At 43.3% G+C, this 21,159-nt stretch overlaps 1 protein-coding gene across 3 annotated transcripts in view; it reads right to left on the reverse strand.

Moving 5' to 3' along the window:
• Positions 1 to 17,527, reverse strand: part of PAQR8 (progestin and adipoQ receptor family member 8) — a 46,605-nt gene extending 29,078 nt beyond the window's left edge. Inside the window, exon 1 of one of the 3 annotated variants that reach the window (XM_077998644.1) lies at positions 17,383 to 17,527. The gene's annotated coding sequence lies outside the window, so the exon portion shown is untranslated. Of the gene's footprint in view, positions 1 to 12,402; positions 12,604 to 17,008; positions 17,128 to 17,382 lie in introns of those variants that run through there. The other 2 variants (XM_015136468.3, XM_077998643.1) reach the window with 2 other exon arrangements.
• Positions 17,528 to 21,159: the final 3,632 nt, after the last annotated feature.

Consider the following 21,159-nt stretch of genomic DNA (forward strand, 5'->3'; position numbering starts at 1 on the left):
GAATCTACTATTTTTAGCTATTGTACAGATGAGGAAACAGGTGAAGTCCCTTGCCCAAAATCCAGACAGGAAGTGGTAGAGCCAGCATCCGTGCCCAGGTAGTCTGGCTCCAGAGTCCATGCCCTAAACTTTTATGCTATTCAGGAAATGCTTTCTGTTTCAACCTCATTTATTGGAAATCATTCTATCAATGTATTAGTCCACTTTCCTAAATGTGTAAGTGAACATAATTTTGTCCAGGTCCTTTATTTCTTTCCACATGCAGTCTGGCTAATGGAGATACCAATGCGAAGAAGACAGGACTGTGTCTGCGGTAAGCCTAGGAAGTTTCATTTCAGCGCTAAACTTAAAGGGGAAGTTAAGTTTCCCCTTTAAGTTTTGCTCTTAACCAAAACTAAGTTTCCCTTTTAAGTTTTGTTCTTAAACAAAACTTCCTAGGGTTTTGGGAAGTTGCTTCTTAAACAATTCCCAAGGATGTTCTCCCTGGGAAATTGCTCTTAAACAAAAGTTCTAATAGCATTTGATTTTCCTGTGTTTCGGTATTTTTTTCTCCAAAGTGGAGTATGTCAGCAAGTCAGTTTACTTGAAGACTGTGATTAATCAAAGTTATAATGTAGCAGATACAGTTATTAATATCAACAAGGTACATCAATCATAAACACCATTAAAAAAAACTGACAACTTTCCTTCTTTGAGGCTGCATTGATCTTGGAGGCAAAGTGGGCTGGAAAGCAGACAGCCCAAGCCTGAGTCCCATCAGATTAAATGAATCACATACTTAAAATAAACCACAATCCTTCTGGTACCAGTAATGCCATCTGTAAACTGAAAAGAATAATAAAGGCCAACAACTTAAGATTTCTGAATTAAAGTTAAAAAAAAAAAAAAAGGAATGCAATTACAAGCAGTAAGATGAATGCAGGTCAAGAAAGTGTCACTTTTGCATTTTAAGCTTATTCAGTGTCTAACACCCCATATTATATAAGTTTGCCATTGAGTTAACATTCAAATACAATGCACTTTAAAGCAAAAATATGCATTTTGAAGTCCCTAAGATGCCTTTAGAAAACAGAGGATACAGTACCAGCAAGAAGCTATTTGGGCAAGTCCATAGATCATATAGGCTAGGAAGAGACAAGCACTCAATGTTACCAGAAATTCAAGGTCAGCACTTGTAGCTTCATTTCCATCACCCCAGTACTCCCTTTGACAAAGGATTTTAGTATCTACTGAAAAGTTGCATTCATTCCCAACTCGCTATTTCCGCGTCACCCACCACTCACCCCTCCAGAGAATTCAATTACTTTTGCATTCCCAAATAACAAGCAAATGATGTTTGGGGGGGACCTCTTTTTATATGACATCCAAAAAGATGCAGAAAATAAAGAACAACAGTAAGCCAGAAGTGATTTCAGCTTAAGTATGATTGTTACATACGCATTACTAGATAAAAGTATCCAATTAATGGGGTGGGGATAAGCTCTAAATCTTAGAATTTTTAGAAAATACTTTTAAAATATTTGGCTAATCTAATGTTTTATCTAACCTATATGGGTTTTCCTTCCTGCTTTTCCTCACCCCATACCCAGTATTCAGTTGAGACTTCCAAAGTGGAAAAGTATCTCTGCCTGTCCTTGCTCTGAAATCCAAAGCATTCCAAAATGAGCCTCAGTTTGACTTTTCCTTGCAAAAGAATGTACTGTTGATTAAAACAAGAGAAGACCACACCAGTGCATACACAGCCTGATCTTAACCACCCAGAAAGCAGCCTGGCATCCTCTGTCAAGCCTCCTAGAGACAGGCAGGCCTGGAGCAGCCCACACAGCTTCTGCCTGCACAGCCTACCAGCTCGTAATTTTGGTGACTACTGACTGGCCTAAGCCATTACTGCTGTCCAACACATTGTCTATAATATGGTCATGAACACTTAAAACCTCATCAAGGAAGTCTTGATGCTTCATAGGTATTATCTTAATACTGTCCAAATTTCTTCAAAAGTAAAGAGAATTATTAGGTGATAGCAAGTTAGTTGTAACCAGGCACTGAGTTTTTTGCTTTCCCATCTCATTAAACTACACATAATCTAGATTCAGTTTAACACAACTGCTATACCAGAGTAGGAACTCCTGCAGGACAGGCTCTGGGTTTCAATTCCTCTTCTTCCCCTTCAGCAATGCATTAGCATTCTGTTTCTTCCATAGGAATGATTTGATTTAGTCTTACTGACAAACCACTGAAGGACCTACTATCAGTTGCAAAGGGAGAGTTGTGACTTCCAAATCTTCCATGAATCATCAGTGTTTAAAGCATCCCAACCAGGCATGGTGGCTGACACCTGTAATCCTAGTGCTTTGGAAGGCCAAGGCAGTAGGATCACTTGAGCTCAGGAGTTCAAGACCAGCTTGGGCAACACAGACCCTGTCTCTACAAAAGAATAAATAAATAAATAAAAATTAGCCAGGAGTGGTGCCATGCACCTATAGTCCCAAGTACTTGGGAGGCTGAGGAGGGAGGATCATTTGAGCCCAGGAAAGGAGGCTGTAGTAAGCTATGATCACACCATTGCACTTCAACCTAGGTGACAGAGCAAGACCCTGCATCTTAAAAACAAACAAAAAAAATTAATTAAAAAAATTTTCCTTTCTCATCTGTTTTCCAGAGAGGGTTTGGCATCTATGTGGTAAAATCAATGAATGAGGAGATGTGCTCCCTAGCTGTTAGGGACCTAATATGACCACAGGCTAAAAAGCTCACTGAATTTTAGTGTGGGAAGGGCTTTATAGACTACTTATTTAGGAGACGGCAAATAGATTTCACTCATCATGCCAACCTCTACTGCTTGGTAATGGCTTCCTGGAGTCATGTGTTGAGTGGCATTCCAGGCCTGGACTGGAGCTTAGAAGGCAAGGTGTTATGGATTTACAATGTTTGTCACAAGCTCTTGAGGGAGGTGGGGCTCAGGAGGGAGAAGTGGCACAGACCCATATATTTGCCACCCCTGAGCTGACTCTACTATAGACAGCTAAGTGACTTGTGGTCTACTGTTTTCCCTCTAAAACTTTTTTAAAAAGTAGTGATCATATCAATAATAAAAAACTATTTCAAAATATTTGCAATAACATATTTAAATATTTTCCCTGAAAATGTATTCCCCTCATTATCTCTAATAGAATTATTATATTATATATATTACATTACATTATATATTATATATATAAACAATATAATTATTATAATTAAATATTATAATTATTATCTCTAATAATAATGAGGTCCTCTTTGGCATGTGCAATAGGGAGCCAAAGGTGGAATTTGTAGGCTTTTCTTCAATTGCATCCTGACAACTACCATCTTCTAGAACTCCATGAGTAAGATGGTTAAAAAAGAGCTAAGAAGTTCTCCAGCAGTTATATGGCTTCTGTGATGGGACAGGACAGGTAAGGGGGAAGGAAAAGAAAGAGAAGTTTAGGAATCAAGAAAATACCTACAGGTTCATACCTATAATCCCAGCACTTTAGGAAGCCAAGGCAGGAGAACTGCTTGAGTCCAGAAGTTCAAGATCAACCTGGGCACCCATACAGCAAGACCCTACAAAAAATTAGCTGGGCATGGTTGTATGTGACAGTAATCCCACCTAATGAGAAGGCTGAAACAAGAGGATCACTTGGGCCCAGGTGCTCAAGGCGACAATGAGCTATGTACTACAGCCTGGGCAACAGAGTAAGACCCTGTCGAAAGAAGAAAAGAAAAGAAAAGGAGAGGCAGGGAGGGAGGGAGGGAAGGGGAAAGGAAGAAAGGAGGAAAGAAGGAAAGAATCAAGTAAATATCGGTGCAGTGATCCCAATGACAAAGGAAACTATTAAGCAGTCGATGTGATGTTTTGATAGGAAAAATGGAGAACCAATTTCTTGAACTTGACTAGTGTATTAGCCCATTCTCGGACTTCTATAAAGAAATACTGGACACTGGGTAATTTACAGAGCAAAGAGGTTTAATTGGCCATGGTTCTGCAGCCTGTACAGGAAGCATGATGCTGGCATCTGCGCAGCTCTTGGGGAGGCCTCAGGAAGCTTACAATCATGGCAGAAGGCAAAGGGGGAGCAAGTACTTCACAACACTGGAACAGGAGTAAGAGAGGGAAGGGGGAGGTGCCACATACTTTTAGACAACCAGATCTCATGAGAACTATCAGGATGACAGCTTCAATGAGGATGATGTGAAGCCATGAGAAACTGCCCCCATGATCCAGTCGCCAGGCCCCACCTCCGACACTGGGGATTATAACTGAACATGAGATTTGGGTGGGGACACAGATCTAAACCCTATCAACTAGCAAAGCTATCTTGATCAATTAATCAATACTATTTCTTGCTGTCTGCTCTGTTCTTAATGCTGTTATGGACCATGTGGACACATCTGAGGCAAAAAAACAGATCCTTTTGTAGCCAGCTTATCCAATCTCTCCCTCTACCCTAAGGCAACCTTGGACACCCAGGCCAGGTCAGATCTCTAGAGAGGCAGAATCAGCCTCCCAGCATCCATTCAGTGTTGGCAGCCAACTGGCTCCCAGGTGAGAACATTTCTGGCAGTAAAAGCAGTACACAGCAGGCAAAAGACCCTAAGAAAGGGCAAGGGAGAGGAGAGAGGCATGTGATTCCAGAGACAAATAAACACAATTAGCTGTGCTAGAAACAAACTGAAAAGACTCAGTGGGATGGCTGATTCCTTCCGCCAAGAGAAAACCAAAGGATAATTCATTTAAAAGAAACCTTTTAGTTCCCTTGGCAGCTATGGCCCAATGACAGTCATATTTTCTACTAAGTCCTTTTTCATTGTGGATTTCTCCAAGATTTAAAACACTATCACAAGAAGGGTTTGACTGCTTTATCAGTTTTGTTGCCCTAATAGAATCCATTAATATTTCAGGCTGGTCCTTTCTTTCTTTCAGGCAGGCCTTTCACAGCTATTCTGTCCCTGTGTACCTAAATGAACCCAATTTGCAGCAATGGGAAAATGGTTGAATTCATAGAAATCAATAGTCATGTCTGCGGGAGTTTGTTAATCCCAGGATCCAATTCTGTAATGCAAGGATTAGCTACAACAGTGAGGTCTGGCAGCAACCATATAGCATGGTGGTAAACAAGATGGGCTTTGGAGTTAGGCAACTTCGATTTGAATCCTGACTCAGTCAGTTACAAGTTGGGTGACCAGGGGCAAGTAATTTAAACTCCTTGTGTCTCAGAGCCTTCATCTGTCAAATAGGGATATAGTGATATCTAACAGGGTTATTGTGAAGTTTAAAGAATTATAATAAAAGGGTCCTTATCTTTTGGAAACACATTTTGGAATGTTCACAAATAATATGACGCCTGGGATTTGCTTCAAAATAATCTGAAGATATATATGGAGTTGGCCATGAGTTAATATTTACTGAAATTGGTTGATGGGCACATGGGGATTTATTATACCATATTGTCTACCTCTGCCTGTTTGAAATTTCAATAATAGAAAGTTTAAGAGAGAGAGAGAAACAGAGAGAGAAATACATGTAAAACTCTTAGCACACAACATGTGCTCATTAAATGTAATCTGTTGTAGATCAGAGGTTTTCAGGGCATTGTTTCCAGGTTAGAGATGCCAAGAGACCAGCCTGCCTCTCTAGAAATGTGGGTGAGCTCTGGGGCCAACATGAGGGAGTTAAACACATAGAGAACTTCACTGTCACTCTAGATCATCCACTACTGCCCAAACTTTTCACTATCAGTAACAATAATAAGTTGATTACTGTTGGTTCTCTATGCTTTGGAAGTTTACTAAATCTCACATCCTTCCAATATTTATTACCTAGATCTTTTACAGATACACAGAATCCCAAGTTAGACTTCCAAGTCAGCTTTAGTTGAGCTGTTGGTGGCTCCAAACTGAGCTGCTGTCATCCTCAGCCAAAAGCTAAGCACTTCCAAGTTTTAATGGCACATGCAGCTGCTTGACAGACATGTATGTGGTTTCACAGACATACGAAATAGTGAAAAAATGTTCAATGCACTCCATGCCTCCAATGGGTTCAGGGAACCACTAACATCAATTCAGAAGAGCCAGCCCCAGAAATTCCCAGCTTCTAGGATTTCTAAGATAGGGTGCTGAGCTGCACAGACAGGGAACTCCACCCTGGAGTAATGCCAGGCTAGATATGCACTCCAAGGAATCCCTTAATCAAACTAGCATTTCCAAACTCGATTCCATGCCCCCACACAAACAAGGAATCTGCCATCCTTGCTCTGACACTAACTGTAATAGCCTTGCACTAGCCACTTCATCTCTGTTTCCTCATTTGTACTGGGATATCTCCCTCCTAAGGTTGTTGCAGGGACCAAAGGTAATGCAAGTAAAGTACATTGCACAATGCCCAGCACACAGTGATTGCTCAATACATGGTAGCTATTTTATGTCTTTGTATGCTTTTATGTATGTATGGATATATTATTACCTCCTTTGAAATTTGGTTAACCAGTGGTTCTCCAGGCCATGAGATGTATCAGCCACATAATTATAAACAGTTTAATATTTTCTTTCTTTTTCATGTAACGGAATTTTGTTGCAACTGCATTCAATCTTCTCTTCCACAGAGATGATGTATGGATCACTGTGTTATTGTCAACAGTACCTATGTGACCTCTCCTATGCAATTCATGCTGCTTCTGTAAATGTCTTGTGACAATACATTTTAAACTTAAAAACATTTTATAGAAAGTAAAAAGGAGAAAAAAGTGCTCCAATTCAAGTCTAGCAAGACCACTGTTATTACTATTATGAAATACTTGCTGAATGTCCACTGTATATATATTGTTGAGAGGGTCAATGGACAAGATGAGCATATAATAAAGCTGGAACTCCATTAGCAAAGACTTTAGCGGTCTTTGGCTTCTCTAGGGAAGCTAAGAGCGAGCTAATCTAAAATTTTACCCTTACCTTACCCTTAGCTAAAACAGGCACTCTCTTTCCCCTTATCCTGATTTATTCTTCTTCATAGCATTTTTCACTACCTAAAATCATACATTTCCTGATTTACTTGTTTATTGTCTGCCTCCCCCAAGAGAATATATGTTGCATGAAGGCAGGGACTTTGTTCATTTCTGTATCTCCTGTACCTAGAACTGTGCCAACCAAGCACATAGTAAAGTAGACCCTTGAAAAATGTTTTTTAATGAATGATTTAATTTTTTTCCTTTCTGCAAACACCCAATTGCAAAAGGGTATCTATATCTGAGGTCCTGCTCTATGTATTCCTTATGTAGCTGACCACTACAATCCAGTGCAGAAGATAGGGAACACACACACACACACACACACACACACACAGAGTGAAGTGGTGCCAAGTGATATGAAGAAAAATGAAGCCAAATAAAGTGATTTCCTCAGGGCCTTACATACTGTATACTATTCTGATTTTTGCCTCTGTGCCATTGCAGAAGGTATGTCTCCCATCATAAATGCCTCCCTCTCTGGATATTATTCTTCTTTCAAGATCTCACTCAGGTTGTTTCTCCTGAATTACACTCAAACTACAAGAGCTCCCATTGACTTTACCCTGTCTCACACTGAGCGGTACTGCACATACTACCAGTGCCTCAGAGTCCTACACACAATTATAAACATTCTAAAGTTTTCTCCTTCATGGAAAAAAAAAAATAGCAGACCCTTCAAATGTATTAGGCTCCTTAAGCGCAGAAAGACATGCTTTACACTTCTCTTACATCTCTCAAGGAATCTAACAGTGTTGGGTACTTACTAAGTGGCCAAAAATATCCCTATAAATGAACTGACAAATTTCCTATTTGAACCCCACCTCTGCTGCTCCAGCCTTATTTCATTTATGTCCCAACAACATCTATTGCCTTTTTCTCCCCCTCCTTCCCTAGTGTCCCTCTGAGTTAGACTGATTCTTGAGAGCTACAAATATCTGAAATATTGACATCCCAGATGAGACAAAGACATTGTCTGAGACCCTCAGACCAGAAGTTTCTCAGAAGGTGGCAATAGTTCCAGAGATGTAAGTCATAAACAAGTCATTATTCAGTATGTTTTAAAGAGGAAAAAAAAAAAAAGCCATGCAATCCAAGAAACACCTATAGCACTTCATGAATTAACCTGAACCTTTTCATCAAACCAAGATTTGAGGAATCAGTTTCTACTTTCTTGAAATGCCACCCAGTTTCAATGACATTCTTGAACCTATCTGGGTAACATTTTAGTACTGCAGGCAATTGAGTATTAGCGCATGAAACTAATTCCACTTTCTAAAGTGCTCAGGGTCTCTGACAACTCAAGGGAATAATAGTAATGCCTTTATCTTGCTTAAGTGCAGGAATCAAAAAGCTAAGATGGGATTTCTGGAATGAATTCACTATGGAAAATATAAATGTTCTAATGTGAGAGCCATTAAACTCCACCACTGACTATATACTATCTGCTCTTTTCGTCCATATTTTATACAGATTTACCAAATTCTCTTTATAGTTTTCACCAACAAAAAAGTCATTTCTCCCAAAATTATGATCCACAGACATTATTCAGCAGAGTATGTATATTTTATTTCCATCTTCACCTGGTTTGGGTAAGTGTAGCTCACCCCCAGTTTCCTGATTATGGATTTATTTTGAATCTTTTGGTATTTTCTTGGACTCAAAAGAGTAGGTGTTAAGGACAGGGCAAATACAGAGTTTCACAATATTGTCGGAAAGTACCCAATTCTCCATTCTTTGAGAATAGAGATTTTTTTATTCTTCTTTGCTCCTTTTAATCTTGGACCCTAAAAGGATAAATGTCACCACCTCTACTGTTAGCTGTGTCTCAAAATCAACAAAAAGCTCTTAAATCAATAACCTTAGCTCTGGTCTTTCTCAAATTCTTACAGCCCTAGGAACTGAGGTCAGGAACCAGGTCACCCTGGAAAGAGAGGTGAACCAGCCTTGGGTCTTCCCTAGGTGTACTTGTCTTGAAATTTTGAAGTCCCCTATTACCTCCATTGTATATTAACATTCATCATAATTATTAATTTACTCATTCAACAAATATTGCTCTGATATGGCATTGCATATCCTTCACATAAGAAAATATGAAGTTTATTTGCCACCTAGATGGTTTGGAAGCCTATACCCTCCAAGATATTGAGAAAAGAAAAATCTATCCCTCAGGAGAGAGAATGAGTGCTGAGCAATGGGAGAAGCCCCTTATAAAACCATCAGATCTGGAGAGAACTAACTCACTATCACCATAATAGCAAGAGGAAAACTGCTCCCATGATTCAATTATTTCCACCTGGTCCTGCCCTTGACACGTGGGCATTATTACAATTCAAGATGAGATTTGGGTGGGGGGACACAGAGCTAAACCACATCACTCTTCATCTGTTAAAAAAAAAAAATCGGTATATTTGCTCTTTATGCCTCATGGGATGGTAGCAAAAGTCATATTTGAGAAGATATATAAAAGCATTTGAAAACTGTCCAGCAGATGTGCATGCAGAAATACTGAATGATGTAAATTTATCAATATTAATTAAACACCCCTAAGGTTCAAAAACAATGTTTTTCAAACTTTGACACAACCAATTAGAAGTCAGCATACACCCAAGACTAAACAAAAGTTTAGAAAACAATACTTACGTTACTTAGATATTTTTATTCCCTTTTCTTCTTCTTTTTTTTTTTTTTTTTTAAATGCAAGTCATGCATTTCACAAGGCAGTAGTCCTTGACCCTCAACTCACAATGGGCATCAGAATCATCTGAGAATTAAAAAAATTTGATACCCAGGAGCTACTCACCTTGACTCACAAACAATGGCCTGGGGTGGGGCTCGGGCAACAATATTCTTAGACAGCCCCAGGTGATTCTATTCTACAGCCAGGACTGAGAACCACAGTACCAATGGTTTCTAGATCACAGCTAAAAAAACACTGTTACTTATTTACATCCTTGTCTGCTAAACATTCTCTGTGCCCAGAGTTTGCTCCACCATGCCCATCCCCCAACCCATTTTGCTGAAGATCTGCTTGTTACTGAGTTGATTACTCATGTGGCTCGGGTGTGTGTGTGTGTGCACGTCCCAAGTAGCTGGGACTACAGGCACGTGCCACCACGCCTGGCTAATTTTTGTATTTTTTGTAGAGATGGGGTCTTGCTATATTGCCCAGGCTGGTCTTGAACTCCTGGGGCTCAAGCGATCTTCCTGTCACAGCTTCCCAAAGTGCTGGGATTACAGGCATAAACCACCATACGCAGCTAAAGAAAAGCAAAGGGAAGGGGAAATGGCCAGAACTCCTCACCTGCTCACACAGCAAAGGTAACTCTCTGATCATGCCTAGACAAGAGTCTGAGAAGAGCCTTCAGAAGCCTGGGAGATAAGTTCAATCAGAAGGAGCTTCCTGGCCTGGCTATCTCCTCCTTCCAAGTGTAGCCCAGAGGGAAGAGAAAGCTCCTCCATCCTCATCTTTCCTCTACACAAGTCTGGGGGACTGTCCTGTTTGCTTGGTTGATCTGCAGACTACACTTAGCTGTCTGGCAGAACCTAGGCCAGAATGCAGAAGGTACCAGGGACGCTGGAGGCCCTACATCTGTGCCCCTGCCCTATCCTTGGGCACACAAATGGAAACAAGAAACCTGAATTCTTTCTGTACATAATAGGTTAAGAAACAAAATCTGTGTCTGTTTAAAGCACAGTCTTGGCCGGGCGCGGTGGCTCAAGCCTGTAATCCCAGCACTTTGGGAGGCCGAGACGGGCGGATCACGAGGTCAGGAGATCGAGACCATCCTGGCTAACCCGGTGAAACCCCCGTCTCTACTAAAAAATACAAAAAACTAGCCGGGCGCGGTGGCGGGCGCCTGTAGTCCCAGCTACTCGGGAGGCTGAGGCAGGAGAATGGTGTAAACCCGGGAGGCGGAGCTTGCAGTGAGCTGAGATCCGGCCACTGCACTCCAGCCTGGGCGACAGAGTGAGACTCCTTCTCAAAAAAAAAAAAAAAAAAAAAAAAAAGCACAGTCTTTGGATTTTGACCTAGATCTACTAACCAGTCATGATACTAAGAGTTGACACTTATTGCGATCCTTCTGTGTGCTAAGCATTTCTTTTTTTTTTTTTTTTTTTGAGACGGAGTCTGGCTCTGTCGCCCAGGCTGGAGTGCAGTGGCCGGATCTCAGCTCACTCCAAGCTCCGCCTTCCGGGTTTACGCCATTCTCCTGCCTCAGCCTCCTGAGTAGCTGGGACTACAGGCGCCCGCCACCTTGCCCAGCTAGTTTTTTGTACGTTTTTTTAGTAGAGACGGGGTTTCACCGTGTTAGCCAAGATGGTCTCGATCTCCTGACCTCGTGATCCGCCCGTCTCGGCCTCCCAAAGTGCTGGGATTACAGGCTTGAGCCACCGTGCCTGGCCATATGCTAAGCATTTCATACACACTCTAATTCACATCTCTTCAGATATGCATTCGATGGATACTCAGATTAAGTAACACACCCAGGGTGGCACAGTTAAGAAATGGTGATGTCAGGGTGCTAATGCAGGTTTATTTTTACTCCAAATCCCATGCTCTAGCCAAGGACTTCTCAGCACTACTGATATTTTGAACCAGATAATTATTTGTTGTGAGGAGCTGTCCTGTGCATTATAGTATGGTTAGCAGCATCTCTGGACTCCACTCATTAGATGCCAGTAACATCCCTCCCCCTCCAGTTATGACAATCAAAAATGTCTCCAGACATCACCAAATTTCATCCTCTGGGGGAAAGAGGGGCAAATTCACCACCCCCTTCTCCCCATTAAGAATCACAGCTCCAGGCCGGGCGCGGTGGCTTACGCCTGTAATCCCAGCACTTTGGGAGGCCAAGACGGGCAGATCACAAGGTCAGGAGCTCAAGACTAGCCTGACCAACATGGTGAAACCCCATCTCTACCAAAAATACAAAAATTAGCTGGGCTGGTGGTACGTGCCTGCAATCCCAGCTACTCAGGAGGCTGAGGCAGGAGAATTGCTTGAACCCGGGAGATGGAGGTTGCAGTGAGCCGAGATCGCGCCATTGCACTCCAGCCTGGGTGACGCAGCAAGACTCTGTCTCAAAATAATCATCATCATCACAGCTCCAGTCTAAGCCACAATGTATGTTGTTTCCTTGTCCTTTACAAGTACATAAACCGCTACTCAGAAGACAGAGCAAGAACCAAACACAACATTCCAGGAAAGTGTGGTAAAGCAATAATACCACCCTATCCTACAGATATATAACTTTGTAATTCACTAATTATAGCTATTATCTCCTTTTATGGCCTCTGAGTGCATATCAGGATCTAATTTTGAAAGAGTTAATCCACCTCAAAAATATGAACACTATTGAGAGATCCACCTATTTACCTGTCTTTGAGAAATGGAGGGAAAAGATCATGTAGTAAAATCCATATTAATTCTTAGCTCCACAGGCCATTAGGAGAAGAAACTTTTGTTCATGCATCATTGTAAGAGAGCACATGATGTGAAAGAACTTCTGAAGGGCAAAGCCTGTGTCTCAAGCCTCTCCATCTCCAGCACTTGCTTGCCTAAAACAGAGAATTCTTACTAAATGGTCAACATTTCATGAAACATTAACTATTTCATAGCAGCCCCTAATCGTCTGATTAAAATTAAGATGAAACTTTCCCATCTTTCTAATATATGGATGTATGTATATTAAATAACACTTATAAACTTGAAAAAAAAAAACTAGTGTTGACATTTACAGAAGAGCTGAGATTTCAGTGCCAGGCTATTCTTTCCTATTGTTTAAAAAACACAGCAGAGCAAAACTCACATTTGGAATGAAGGGAATGTTTACCAGAATCATCTCTTTCAATACATGCCAAGAGAACTGTAGCTGTTTTGTTAGAATAATATTTTCATTGGATGAAGGAAAAAAAATTAGAGGAGAGGCTTTTAAACTTTTTTGAGATTTGCCTTACCACGCCAAACTGTTATACCTAATATACAATCATAACAGGAATGCTCATTTTAAAAAATCTGAATTCAAAAGAAAGTAACTGGGAGCACTGACCCCATTTATTTGGAGTCTGTATTTCCTCATTTCTGAATAAATAAAAAGTAAGTAGTTGTGGTTGCTTTTAAAGGTTACCCTTTAAAAATTCTTAAAAGACCACCCTTTAAAAATTCTTAAAAGACCACCCTTTAAAAACTCTTAAAAGAACAGGAGGGCAAAAACCAAAATGTTCTATTTGTAGTTAGTTGCAAAACCTAACTGAAGGGAATATCATTACCTGGGAAATGATAAATTTCCACATGGCTTCAAAGGAATTTTAACATAAGACTATCAATAAATAATATTCCTAACAAGAATAGCTAGACTCTATTGAGTACTCATGTGTTGGGCACCGAACTCAAGTGTTCTACATGCATCAATGCTATTTCATCTTCATCACAGCCCCATGAGGTACATGCTCATTGATATCTTCATTTTAAGGTAAGAAAACTGAGGCCAAAAGAGATAAAACTTGCCCCCAAACCACAGCTAGATCAAGATTCAAGCTGTGGTTGTGTGAAGCTTTATGCTATACAACCTGAAAAAAAAAATGCGGATTTTAAAAAGGGATATGTTCAGTTCATTTTTTATACAGTGTGCCATGAAATCTCAAAGTTGAAATTAATTTTCAGAAATCATTCTCTTCCCTTTACTTCTGTAGATCCTTTCACATCAAAAATCAAGCACCAGGCATTACCTACAGCTGGGGCAAATGGCTTTCTGGGTACCTCTTCTTTTGGTGAGACAACAAGTCTTTTGTATTTCTGTTTTGCTTTCTGTAAAAATCCACAATGACGGAGACTGCCTAGTAACAAATATCAGGAGGGGAAAAGAAAGGCTTACTTTTTCTAGCCCAATATGCCATAAGCTATAACAATAAAGTGACAGGACCAATTACTTTACACACATACCAGAGCATAAACACCAAAATGAAGGTTGTGCTTCAAAGTAGTTAAGTTTTTGAGGAGTTAAATGTTATACTCAAAATTTCCACTGTGGAGATGATGGGAGCCCCTAACCCCGGTGTTGTTCAGGGACCGACTGTAATTCCTTCCAATCCTAAATACACACTCCATGCCATTACTGAATGCCCCTTTTAGAACTGCTGGTCCTTCAAGAGAATTTTCATTATTTTAATGAGCATACTTCTTATTGACAACCTCGATTCCCCACCTCGGAAGCCCAAGTTGGCCCTGCACAGTGCCTGGCTGTTTCCCAGCTGAAGAAGGTTTGCCATCGCTGAGGCAATCAGGAAATGTGTTGCAAACTCTGAAGGCAACTCCAAAGCAGGAGCTCCAAAATTATTCTCAGTAGTGACAGCATCACTAGAATTAGTACACAGCTTGCCAAGAGCAGGCTTTTGAAGGGGAGAAATACTGATTTGAATGTATAAATACTGGCATATTTATTTTAACATTTGGATAAAGAACTGGAAGCATCAGCAAGTGTTACGTCCAAGTGAATAAGTACACTGCTGCAGGAATGATAATGCAGATTTTGATGCAAGGTCCTGACCACTCAGTAAGGTATACACACACCCTTAATGGAAACATGCTTGTCCTGAAATGATTCTTGTAAAATGAATAAATCGCTTTCTATCCTGTTAACTTGCATAACTATTAAATATTTCCTTTTCATGAATTGAAAAACAGACCCAACAAATGCTAGTTGCCAAAATAATCCTTGTTTCTCCAATGAAGCTCAAATCTCAGTGTGTGTCAGAAGATGGACCTATATGCACCAGAAGGAAATCTGGTGCACACACACCCGCAAAGAAAAGAAAAACCCAGGTATCTTTCAATGGATATATCCACTTAATAAGATTCCTCTACCCTGGGTCTTCTAGAATTGGTTGTTACGCCAAATAACTGAACTAATTACCATACATAATTAATACAAGATGGGTTAATGTAAGATAGTCAACATTTAACTAATAATTGAAGGACATGCACCCAAGGACAAACAACAGAAATAAAAAACAGAAACAAAAAACAGGCCGGGCGCGGTGGCTCAAGCCTGTAATCCCAGCACTTTGGGAGGCCGAGACGGGCGGATCACGAGGTCAGGAGATCAAGACCATCCTGGCTAACACGGTGAAACCCCTTCTCTACTAAAAAATACAAAAAACTAGCCGGGCGAGGTGGCAGGCACCTGTAGTCCCAGCTACTCGGGAGGCTGAGGCAGGAGAATGGTGTAAACTCGGGCGGCGGAGCTTGCAGTGAGCTGAGATCCGGCCACTGCACTCCAGCTTGGGCGACAGAGCGAGACTCCGTCTCAAAAAAAAAAAAAAAAAAAAAAAAAAAAAAAAAAAAAAAGCTATGCTTTGGTCCTTTGTTTTTAGATACACACTTGGATACTCATCCACTGAGGTCCTAAGCAGTCTGGCTCCCTTCCAGTTGACCTGGTCAAGGGTGCAGCAGCTCAGGGCTGGGTACACGCTGTGGATGATCTTAACAGGGCAGTCAAGGGCAGTCCACCTTCCATGCAGGAAACACCTATTAACTTCACTAACAGGAGTCTTCACTGACAAGCAAATACTCCCAAACTGCACAATACTCTCATGTTTAACTCGACTGGAATGCAGTGCGTTTGTGGGCATTGTTTGGTGTGTGTATGGGTTGTGGATTTTCCTCGTTTTGTGAGAAGCAGAAACAGCTTCTCACAGAGTACTGGAACAAGTAGTACACACGTGGGTCTAAAAATCACATATACGGTGTGTTATATGAGTTATCCCTAAGGCGCACACACACACAGGTAGATATTACCTGTACATTTGAAATCTCACTCCATAACTATTCTTTTTAGCCTAGGCTCTTCTCATCGGGTTTGTGGACAAAATCATTTCTAACCCAGCTAAGAAATATGGGATGCAACTTAGGTCAAGACAATGAGTCTGCCAAGGCCCCTGTACCTCCCGCTAGTCTGCCAGTGCCGGGCGCACCTACAGCTGCACAGGAAGCTGCGGTGCCCGGCTGCCTCCAGGTCCCCGCACCGGGTCGGCGAGGTGCAGCAGCCCCCCAAACCCAGGCTCCGAATATGACCCAAGCGCGTTGAGTGCGAGGTCCCCACCCGCCCCGATATGCCCGGTGTTGCTGCCTAGAGTAGATTCCCTTTCGAGCTGTCTACGACCCTGTTCCACCGAGGGCGCTTCGTTCCCATAGCCGAGACAGACGCTTCCAGCGTTCCAGCCCCACCAGCCACCTCCGACACCCCACCGCGGCGTTCCCATCCCGCCAAGCCCCAGCATCTGCCCATTAGCCAGCTGCCGGCGGTTCTCATCACAACTCCGCTCCTCGCGCCAACCCTCTCACCCTCTCAGAGAAGCCCCCTCCATCTTTCCCGGGCGAAAGCACATGCCTAGCCCCACCCTACTCTTTCCGGGGTTCCCCTACCTCGGGCTCCCCATCCTCGGGCTCCCCCTCCCACCCCGAGCTTCCTCCCCTTCGCACTCCCCTCCCAGGTTCCGTTCCCCTCCGCCCTGCGGAGGGCGCCCCAAAAATGCGGACAGGGCGCCCCTCGTTCCGCCCTGTCGGACTCCCCCATGTCGCGGTCCTGAATCTCCCGCCCTATGGGCTCAGGCTTCCCAACATCGCGGTCCCCACACCCCCGCCAGCTCTCCAGGCTCGGGCTCCATGACTCCCCAGCATCGTAGTCCTGGCCACCCCCCTACAGCCGTTCAGAGCTCCAGGGCTCCCCAACATCCTAACCCGTCGTCCCCCCTCTTCCGGGCTTGGATTCTGAGACTCAACATAGGGGCCCTAAACTCCGGCCCCTGGCCTCAGGTTCCCAACGCTGCGGCTCTGGACCTCCCCTCCGAGCTCGGGGTGCGAGGACTCCCCAAAGCCGCGATCCTGACGTCCCCGCCTCCCGAGCTCGGGCCCCGGGGCTCCCCGACCTCGCGGTCCCGATACCCAACTGAACCCGCTCCGCGCCTCCCGCGGCGGGACTCACCGGCAGGGGCGGCGGCCGAGACCGTGCGCGCAGCCCAGCCCGGCCCAGCCCGCACTCCCGCCTCGGGTTCCCGGCCACTAGCTTCCCGCAGGCGGCTGCGACCGCGGCGGGCTCGACTTGGGGGAGCGGCCGGGAGGAGGAGACCGCCGGGGGCGGGTGACGCCCGGCTCCGCCCCTTCCCAACCCGGGGGCGGGATGCGCAGACCCGCGCGCTCCGCCGCTGCCCGCGCCGCTGCCGCCGCTGCGAGGAAGTTGACTGACGCCGCTTCCTTCCACCCAGGACGCAGACCCTCGCAGTCCCTGGTAGCTGCAAAAAAAGCGGACTTTGAGACAGGGACGCCTTAACCGCCCTCGTATTCTTTCCAAGAATTCACCTCCCAGGGGGCCATTTCCAAAGTCCCTCGGGAAGGGCGGAAAACAATAACAAACTTCATCTGCGCTGTCAAGACTGATTTAAATCCTGGCCTTCTCTCTCACCACTCTCGGGTGAACGTTCAGGGTCATGCCCATGATATAAATAATGTGATGACATACTACGGAGGCCCTTGCAGACACTTCCACACCCCTAAGATACACCCGCCCAAGACTCGTGCCTCTCCCATGACTACATCACACAGACACATCTGACACTGCCCTGCAGAGGATCCGTCTTCTACCCTGTGCCCTCAATCCCCAGCCCTCATGAGTCCTAGCAATAGCGACCCACACACGCAATCTATTGGGGGTGGAATGGGGGGGTCGTGGATTCCACCTCCCGACTTGCTCCTCACCCACAACCTTCTCTGTATTTTACCATGAGAAAAAGATAGTTAAGAAGTTGGATGATCAATTAACAAATCAAGTTGGCTTTGCTTTTAAAAAGCCTTCTTCACTATCTGGAGAAAAGGCCTGGGAAGATGGCCTGCTTACTGTAAGATTCTCTGGTCTGCTTACTGTAAGATTTTCTCAGATGGCCTAATTCTGGTCTGCTTACTGTAAGATTTTCTCAGGCCTAACTCTGGTCTGCTGGTTCCCAAAACTTCTCTTATACCACCGTGTTTCAGTGACATGTCGCACAACATCTCGCATTTGTACAATGTTTCTCTTTTTCAAAACATTTTAGCCGTGTGATGGTTCACACCTGTAATCCCAGCACTTTGGGAAGCCAAAGTGGGCAGATTGCTTAAGTCCAGGAGTTCGAGACCAGCCTGGGCAAAAAGGTGAGACCCTTTCTTTGCAAAAAATACAAAAATCAGATGGGTGTGGTGGCACACGCCTGTAGTCCCAGCTTCTTATTCTTAGGCAAACATTATGAAGCAAAGAAAGTAGGTAATCTCAGCAGGATTATTTCAGTTCCATAAATGAAGACATTTAGACTGTGAGCAGTTACATGGCAGGTTGGAAGCTGAGTCAGAGCCAGGAAAGAGCCTAGGGGCCTGTCTTCAGAGCCACTGCTCTCCCGAGGGAATCATAGTCCAGCCCTTACTTATAGGTGGATACTAGTGGAAATGTCACAAGAGGTCTTTGGCAGCTTTGCTCCCTCCATCTCTTCTTCACCCCAAAGATGTCAGGGAACTCTCCTTATCCTCAAAAACCTATAATAGGCCAGAGGTCACAGCTGTATAACAGGGCTTATTGAGAGGGGGTGAAAACTCCTTCCACTTTGGGCCACTCTAGAAACAAAATTACAGGTTAGCAAATCTAAAAGCCTATCCACAGCCTTCATCCAACTAATGTGAGCTGTCAGCCAGGAGCTGATGAGCCTCCAAAATGCTTTGCTGATTGTTTTGGCAGTGTTTTTCTCCCTAAGAGTTACTCCATGTGGAATGTGAAGAAGTTTTAAAAGAAGACTAACAAGTCTTCTAATTCTTTCTCAGTGGTAAATGTTGCTTTCTTGCCCTTTATCCAAAAGGCAGATGTGAACGTGCATGTAAAGTGTAATGGGTGTCAGTCATTGTTATCTGTGCATGAGGCAGTTCTGTTTGCAAGTGACGCTGTCCAGAGTCACTAGATAAGAATGGTGGTTCTCAGCCGGGCGCGGTGGCTCAAGCCTGTAATCCCAGCACTTTGGGAGGCCGAGATGGGTGGATCACGAGGTCAGGAGATCGAGACCATCCTGGCTAACACCGTGAAACCCCGTCTCTACTAAAAATACAAAAAACTAGCCGGGCGAGGTGGCGGGCGCCTGTAGTCCCAGCTACTCCGGAGGCTGAGGCAGGAGAATGGCATAAACCCGGGAGGCGGAGCTTGCAGTGAGCTGAGATCCGGCCACTGTACTCCAGCCCGGGCTACAGAGCAAGACTCCGTCTCAAAAAAAAAAAAAAAAAAAGAATGGTGGTTCTCATCCTTCATGCCTTTTAAAACTACCTTGGTCTCATGCTAGCTAGCTTCTTTTATTTTCTACTGTGAGGTAATGGCCTACTTCCATTTGGGCAGTAAAAGTGATGTTTTGGTAACACTGAAAAAAGTCCTAGGGTGACCTGGCTATTTTTGAATTATAATAAAAGTCTGTTGGGTCCCTCATAAAAGACAGTTAGGATGCCCTGTGGTATATGGAAATTCACAGCCAACTGTCCTCTATGTAATAATCCCATCTGGCAACAAAATTTTGACCTGAGATTTTTCCAAAACCTGGAAACAGCCAAGATCTTGGATATTGCAGTATTTCCTTAACAAGGAGAATGCTAAACTGCTAATCCAGTCAACATGTATCAGACCTAATTCCCTTTCAGATTGCCCTTGAAAGCCGCAGAGACAGGCAATATGCAAAATGATGAAAGAAATAGATAAGATTAAAGAGCTATTTTTGTCCCAATCTCTATAAAATAATTTGATCTATTTTACATTGGATACATACCACACTGACACTGTTTTTATAAACCTTCCACTTTGTGTTTACATAGTATCACTTTTCCAAGGAGCTCAAAGTACGTTTGATGACATCATATTACTCAACTTCATACATTTATATGAAGTAGGAAAGGGGTAAAAACTGGTAGTCTTATTGTAACACGGAGAAATGGAAGCATGAAATAGTTAAAACCACTTGCCTGGAACATTCTGGTATACATACCAGTTTATATTAAAAGTAGACCTATTTGTGAAAACTGCTACAGTGGAGAATTATTTAAAAGCTCTACTATTTTTGTTTTCTTTTTACATCTTATGAAAGGACTGAGGACTATTAATTTCTTCACTATCTTGGCAGAGAAAAGAAGAGGCACTTTGCACAGTGGTTAAAAGTGTGGCCTTGGGAGTGAGAGCCTTCTTCAGTAGGTAACTTAACTTTTCTTCTTCCTTCTTTTTTTTTTTTTTTTTTGAGACAGTCTCACTCTGTGCCCCAGGCTGGAGTGCAGTGGCATGATCTCGGCTCACTGCAGCCTTGGCCTCTAGGTACCTCAGCCTCCCGAGTATCTGGAATTACAGGCACACACCACCACGCCCGGCTAATTTTTTGTATTTTTGGTAGAGATGCGGTTTTGCCGTGTTGGTCCCAAAGTGCTGGGATTACAGGCATGAGCCACCATGCCTGACTGGTAACTTAACTTTTCTATGCTTCAGGATCCTTATCTCTAACACAAAAATAATAATTGTACCCACATATCATACAATGAAGGCCTGATTAAATGGGTGAAAAGACAATGACTTCATTTAAGTGGGGGTTTTTTTGAGATGGAGTTTTGCTCTTGTTGCCCAGGCTGGAGTACAATGGCACGATCTCGACTCACTACAACCTCCACCTCCCGGGTTCAAGCAATTCTCCTGCCTTAACCTCCTGAGTAGCTGGGATTACAGGCGCCCGCCACCATGCCTCACTGTTTTTTGGTTTTTTTTTTTTTGGATTTTTAGTAGAGACGGGGTTTCACCATGTTGGGCAGGCTGGTCTTGAACTCCTGACCTCAGGTGATCCGCCCTCTTCAGCCTCCCAAAGTGCTGGGATTACAGGCGTGAGCCACCGTGCCCAGCTTAAGTGGTTGTTTATGGAATCTTTGTTTCAATATTTTCTACTTGCAGCAAAGATATACTATCCCAGTGGACTACACAGGAAGAATTTGGGAAAACTTGAATATCTGTATTTTTTTACCCTAAAGTCAAATCCATCATTCCTTGACATTCCATGATCAGATAGCCATCCATACTTAGTGTTTCTATTTAGATCCCCTGCCAAATGG

Source organism: Macaca mulatta, chromosome 4 (assembly GCF_049350105.2).
Source record: "Macaca mulatta isolate MMU2019108-1 chromosome 4, T2T-MMU8v2.0, whole genome shotgun sequence".
Taxonomy (NCBI): Eukaryota; Metazoa; Chordata; class Mammalia; order Primates; family Cercopithecidae; genus Macaca; species Macaca mulatta.